Raw genomic sequence first — 7,508 nt, 5'->3', positions numbered from 1 at the left:
TATCTTTTTAGAGCATGCACCATTGGAGAGGGCAGATATGTTATATTTAATGGCATGCGCCATTGGGGAGGGCGCATATATATTGTTTTTTATGGCATAGAAGCATGCAAGGAATCCTGTAAGGAATCTTGTAAAGAAATAAGTTATCTTATTAGAGCGCATTTGTTGACTTTTTAGAGCATGAACCATTGGGGAGGGCGCATATGTTGGACAGAGAATAAGGAATTTCGTAAGGGAATCATGCAGGGAATCATGGAAGAGATTCGTTTTAGGTTGCGTAATAGGGTCATGCATGCAAGATTCCTTGTAGTCTGGACCATAGACTCATGCATGCAAAGGTAGAAGCCATTGAATATGGCCCTAAGTTAAAACAATAGAGCATGTGCCATACTCTATGGTGCGTACCTTTCTTTTTGGAAATCCATCTTCATCCTTATTTAACTGCATGCTGATATGATAAGACGCAGTAAACTTACAACCAGTACACTAAACTTACATTACACCTTACAAAAGTGGCTTCCTAACCACAATACATGATCAATGGCCATACTGATGGTGAAATATTTGAATGTGAGTTATCCAGTTTTAGTTTTTGTAACACATAAGTTACTCGGTTTAAAATAAATAGATGATCAAATTTTTCATATTTAAAACAAAGAATAGAAAAGAAATTGCAGTGTAGTCAGGAGGGACAAATCATCTATAAAATCTGATGTTTTTTTGCAAACAACCAAGTTAAGTTTTATCAACTGAAGATTCAAAATGATGACGATGTTCATAATATGTTTCTCAGTCATGAGCAATTCGTGTTCAATGATATTGAGTTATATATTTTACAACAACAAAATCAGTTGTCTTAATTTGTTGATCCATCACAAGTGTTTTGTGAAATTGATGACGACGAACAAGATGAAGTCAATGTTGTTGACGAGGAAGAAGAAGAAGACAAGATATTGGTTGATGAGATGGTGAAAAAGGAAACTATCGACCACCAACAAGAGCTATTACTAGCTAGTCATGAATATTGTCCACCTCAACACACGACACACTTGAATTTGGGTGCAGATGAACCTTCGTCAGATATATTTCAGAATCCTTATGTGAAAATTCAAGGATCATTGAAAGAAGGAGACAAATTTCACACAAAAGAATTCTATGTCAGAGCCATTAAAAAGTATCACATGGACTTATCAACTTATTATAGGGTTGATTGAACTAATATAACGAGGTATAAGATCTATTGTCGTAATGAGCTCTGCATGTTCCGGTTGTCAGCATCTTATCGGAAGAGGAGTGATTCTTGGGAGATAGGTTTTACGGGTCCAATTCACACTTTCATAATCACCAACCCGATGTAGGACCATCACAAACGCATCTCTCATTTAATATGTGATGAAATTTTGTCTGTCATTAGTGACAATCCGTCGTTAAAGGTGAATATAATAATCTCACATATCGTTACACAATATAATTATACTCCATCATATATGAAGGCATGGAGAGCTTGGACTAAGGCAGTTGAAACAGTGTTCGACAATTGGGAGGAGTCATACAAAGAACTTCCAAAATATTTGGTGGCACTTAAGTATTATGCTTCAGGGACTATTGTCAATTCGGAAACATTGTCGGCATATACCCAGACGAGACTTGTGTTAGTGGAAATGACATATTCCACCTGGGCGTATGAACCATGCATCAAAGGTTTTTATTTTTGTAAACCTATTATACAAATTAATTGAACATGGTAGTATGGGAATTATAAAGGAACGCTACTCATGACAGTGGCAAAAGATGGCAACAACAATATTTTTCCAATTGCCTTTGCACTGATTGAAGGGGAGACTGCTAGAGGATGAAGTTTTTTCCTAAAAAATCTTCGATTACACGTTGCTCCTCAACCTAACTTATGTTTAATCTCAGACAGACATCCATCAATTGTGAGTGCCTATAAAAACATTGATAACGGTTGGCAGGATCCTCCTTTGACGCATGTCTATTGCATTAGACATATCGCTCAAAAATTTAATTCAGGAGATCAAAGACAAGATGCTGCGGAAGTAGGTTGTCAACGCAGGGTATGCATTAACATAACCTTCCTTCAAACACTACCGTGAAGACATCAGATTGTCAAATGCAGATGCAGTAAGGTGGATCGACAATATTCCATTGGAGAAGTGGACTAGGGCATACAACAACGGTCAACGATGGGGTCATATGACAACAAATCTCATGGAATCAATGGACTCTTTCTTCAAAGGCATCTGAAACCTACCAATAACCGCTTTAGTGCGAGCAACCTATTTTATATTAAGGGCGATGTTTGAGAGAAGACGTTCCAAATGGAGTTCAGTGTTACAATTTGGGCAGGTGTTCAGTGATGCTTCAATGAAATTCATTAAAGAGGGAGCTGCCAAATCTAACACACATGTGGTCATAGTATTTGACGTACTAAAGGTTGGTTTAGTTTTGTTGAGTTAATGGATCATAATGAAGGCAGACTGAGGGAACACTATCGAGTGGAACTAGATAGAGGTTGGTGCGACTGCGAAAAGTTCCAAGCCTTCTTTATTCCCCGCTCCCATGTCATAGCGACATGTTCAAAGGTTCGACATGATCCTTCCAACTTACTATCCTTACAACATTAGCTTTTCAATGGTAGCAAAAGAGGATTATTGGCCTGCATATCAAGGGGACATACTCTAGCATAATGAAATAATGCGAAGAAAGAAAAATGACCATCCAAGCAGCACCAATATTCAAACCTAAATGGATACGGCGAACAAAATGGTGAGATTATGTAGTTCATGTCGACATCTCGAGCATAATCCTACAAATTGTCCTAGTGTTGGACCAAGCATAACAACATAATTTTAAATGTAACCCTTGTACTTTATATTAAAACCAACATTCATTTCATAAATATCATAAGATTCAATTACAATAACTTGAAAACAAGAATTAAACAATAATTTAATCAACAATTAAACAACAACACAAACAACGACAACAATGAAACAAAATCACAAACAAATACAACCTATAAACAACATAATTATGTGATTACAACCATCAAAACAACTTTGTGAGAACTATACATCATCATGTGAACATCTCTGTCAGTTTTAACATTCACCCATAAACGAACATCTACATTTTGGTTGAACGTGGTATCAAGCCTTTGAATTCTTCTGATCTTTTTACCCTCTGCAATGTCTTCATCTAACCAACGGATCAAGATTCTTTTAAGATGTCCGAACGTCTTTATATTCCATAATCGGATCTTCATCACAGGCTTTACTACCGAGTAAATTAAATCAACATTTCTCTTGTGAATACAAGGACACGTATATGAATATATTTTGAAGAAAAATTGAAGGAGATTGAAGAAAAGTAGAAGGAGATGGTAAGAAGATGTGTAAAAAATAATGGTAGATGATGTTGTATTTATAGAGGTGAAACAAAGCAGTAGTCAATGGAGTGACATATGCACTATGCATGCATTGGCCCCACAGTTCAACATTCAAAGTATGTGCCAATTGCATTGGCTTGAGCTGCATACAAGTGCCACCAAGCATGGCGCCTTAGTTCAATTGCCTAAAGCATGCACCATTTGGTATGACGCCTGCTATACCCGGATAATTTTTTGTGTAAAAAGTGGTTATATTATTTTTTTTAGAAGTATGTTATTTTGGTATTATTTTTGAAAATAGTGGTTATTTTAAAAAAAATCTGAAATCTAAGTATTATTATTATTGTTATTATTATTATTATTTAAAATTTCAGTCCCTTTTTAGTATTTACCGATGTGTGACACGCATTTGTTTCAATAATAAAAAAAATGAAGATAAAAATATGAGTGCTTCTTTCGTCTATATGAGTGCATCATTTGTCTATCATCCTATGAGGTAATATCGTTCTAAATTATCTTTTTATTCTTAAGTTTTAATATAATATGTTGCTTATCTATGACCCTTGTATTTGATTGCATGTTTATGTTCCAACATTGTGTGATATATTTGATGTATGATATATTTCACGTGTCTTCACTTCCAAAAAATTCATTGATAACCCTTGAGTGTTTCTATCTATATGCTTATAGTGACGTCATATTTTTATTTCATCATCATATGTATTTCATGCTATTGTTTCTTCACATTTGAAATATTTTTTATGTTATTAGTGTTTGAGCATGTTCTTATGTTTGTTTATTATGTTGTTCTATTATGACTTTATTATAACAAAATTGTAATGAATTTCATTTCTTTTGTCTATATTGATTGTTTATTTATGTATATGCATTTGTCAACAACATAACTATATGCCAGTGCACATTATCATTGATCATTTTATCTTTGCAACGCCTCCGAATAATTTATAAGAATTTGATTATTTAAGTATTGTATGTTTTTTTTAATTAGGGATCAAATGACAAAGGATGATATTATAAAGTGTATGGAGTTGTTAATGATAAGGAAAATGAATCTTTTACCAATGCTGCTAATCGGTATGATGTTGTCTATTCAAGTCTTGCTGCTAGGTATGCTTTATTTTTTTCAGATTTTTTTCTCAATTTTTTTATTTTTCTGATTGAAATATGAGTTTTAGTTTTGATTTTTGTATTTGTTTATTATATTGATAGAGAAAGCAAAAACTATGGTATTTTGAATAAAGAAGAGTCTTGGTGAATACAAAGCTCACACGGAAACAAGAAAAAATAAGTTTGAGATTTGTTACATTGATAATATATTTTAGGATTTTTTCTTTATCTCCAATAATAGCTTATATTTCTCCATTCCTCTTTTAGTTGTCTGTTTCTCTATTACAGTTACACATATGCCTACTATGTGTTTGATAAAATTTCACAATGAACTTTCATCAAATTTTGCAGTGCACTCTCATCCAACTTCCAAGCATGGCAGTGAACTCTGATAGATGTTACATGTTTCCTTCCATTTTTGACATTTTTACATATTATTTTATTAGTTATGTTATGTATTATTATCTTCCTCTTAAAAAAATGTTCTTTCCTTTTCTATATATGAAAAAAAAAGTTTAACTAACTGTTATTATTTCTTCAAAATTAAAGAAAATCTATGTGGTTTTATTCTAATTTTCTTTTTAAGTTCTGAACTAAAGCAACTTTTTTGTGATTTTTTGTCACCCTTATAGGCTATGGTTCTAGAAGCATGCATGGAGGTTTTAATGGTGTTAGAGGAGCATTTACACATTTTTAACAGATGGAAGTTGAACATCAAGCTTTGATCTATAAGTATATCACTACAAATGTTGTCATGCTTCATTATTTGCTTAGTTCAGAAAAGCTCTTGAATCTGTTGGCTTAAGTAACTTTTCAACTGCACTCGTCAGACCTAATGCATGTATATTTGTGTCGTTTTATTGTTTGATTGATGGTAACAAAGTTGAATTAGATACATGTTAGTTTAGATTTGTCTTTGAGATATTGGGTTTATTCAACTATAGAATGCTATGTTTATTCTTTGGAATTACTAACAGAAGCTCAAAAAGCTGATTATAATATTTTATAACCTTTTCATATCACAATTGTTTAGGTTTACTAACTTCAATAAGTTATCACATTTTTAGCTTCACATTTCTTTTCCCTTTACCATTCCATATAAAAAATGTTTTGGTTTACTAACATGGATATTGATTATCATGTTTCTCTTCCCTTTATGTTTTTCTAATTTTGTATTTTTTTCCAATTTTGTATTTTTCCCCAGCTTGCATGCTTTTATGTTGTGATCATAACTCCAACTATTTCAACCATTTATGAAGTGACTTTTATTTTCTGGTCGCCATGTTCTTCATGATACATTCTTTATCAGACAAACTCAAAGTTGTCATCTCTTTGGGACATGTCTTAATGTGAAAAAGTTTTCTTATGTGTTTTTCAAAGTGAGTTTTCATAGAATTTGTTTGCTTATATGTTTTCTTAATTGTGTCTATACATTACAATATTTATTTCACGTTATCATATCTCAATGTGCATTAACATGCTTTCTTTCCTTATGCCATCATAGACAGGATACAACCAAGGTTTCTATCATGGAGGAGGACATGTTGCTTCCAACTGTTGAGGCTTTACAGTCGAGTGTATGTTGTCATTCCATGTTTCATCCAATTTGTAATTATTTTGAATTGTTTCTTAATTGTGTGAAATATTGAATAACGTATTTGATGTTATTCCTCAAATTGGCAATAGATGCAATTAGACTTTATCTTTCATTAGGACTTATGTTTTGGTATCTGCTACAATTGCAATTGATTTGGTTGTTTGTGACCTATGTCTTGGTAAAACAGTAATGCACACTATTGTTGAAAGCATTTTAAATGTTTTCAGCTTCTAAATCCAATGTTTCTACTACTTAAAGCATAAAAATGATATATGAGTTTTATATTAGTAGTATAATTCAAGTTGGTGTGTCACACAATATTGTTTCAATCTTGCAATTTATGAATGTTTGTTGTTTTTCCAAACCACATTGAAACTTGAGGTGTGAAAAAAAAATTCTCACATCTAATTTATGCAATAAAATGATACTAGAAGTTTGTTGTTTTAGTCAATTAGGAGTAAGTCAATATTTTGCAAATAACCAAATAAGAGATTTCTAGCTATAGTGTCACACTTGCTTAGCTGCCACAATTATGGGAAAGTTGAGAATAATATGCCCAATTATTTTTATTGTTACAATTTGCACTTGAACATTTTTGTTAATTTTTCCACAATTTTTTTGTTAATACTTTCCATTTTTAAATTATTTTGAAATAATTTTGTAGTCATATTTTAATGAGAAAAATCTAAGGTTGTTATCAGGTTACTTAGGTTTTGTATATGTATATACATGATTTTGTCAATTATTCGTACAAGTTTAATTCATAGCTCATTTGGGATGCATTAGGTCATTTCTCTATTCAAATTTTGTTATTTACTTATTTATTTACATATTTGTTTAGAATTTGTTGTTGAAACAAGTTAGTTCTACAATTATCCTTAAGTTTTTATGATAATAAAGTGTAAGAGAATAATTTTGTACTCTAACCAGTTTGCTGAGTGTGTAGAAAAATTGGAATAAATTATGACTCTGAAGATATCCAGACTCTGAACCAAGGAATATATAAGTGTTCAAACAAGTCAACTTTGATCTATCAAGTCAACATTCTGAAGAGAAATTTCTCCAAACTGACTTTGATATAAAGCTTTATCTATATGCTTGTGAAAATCTCATAACCCACTTGTCCAAAGACTATATCTATTTTATTAATTCTGATGGCATACTTTGGAAATGCGACTCAGGCTTCATCAACAAATATCAGAAACCTTTGAATGGAAGTTATCCAAAAGTCAACAAAATATTTAATGTGAGAGAAGTACAAAAGCAAATCTAATTTTCCATAAAGTATTGTATTGTGTGTCAAAGAAGTCTTTCGCATCCCATCATCTTCACAACTACAGGCTACAACGCCACTCTAGTGTTTCATTTGGAGTG

The 7,508-nt window shown here is 32.2% G+C and overlaps 1 long non-coding RNA gene across 2 annotated transcripts; it reads left to right on the top strand.

Moving 5' to 3' along the window:
* The first annotated feature begins 4,349 nt into the window (after window positions 1-4,349).
* On the top strand, window positions 4,350-6,323 carry LOC127132098 (uncharacterized). Of its 2 annotated transcripts, XR_007806607.1 has the most exons (3): window positions 4,350-4,537; window positions 5,170-5,269; window positions 6,042-6,323. It is a non-coding gene; the product is annotated as an uncharacterized LOC127132098 (long non-coding RNA). The 2 variants fall into 2 exon arrangements; XR_007806608.1 differs by lacking the exon at window positions 6,042-6,323 and having other exon boundaries at window positions 5,170-5,475.
* Window positions 6,324-7,508: the final 1,185 nt, after the last annotated feature.

This window comes from Lathyrus oleraceus, chromosome 1 (assembly GCF_024323335.1).
Source record: "Lathyrus oleraceus cultivar Zhongwan6 chromosome 1, CAAS_Psat_ZW6_1.0, whole genome shotgun sequence".
Taxonomy (NCBI): Eukaryota; Viridiplantae; Streptophyta; class Magnoliopsida; order Fabales; family Fabaceae; genus Lathyrus; species Lathyrus oleraceus.
Note: the sequence above shows the minus strand (reverse complement) of the source record. Positions and strands in the feature narration are given on the sequence as shown.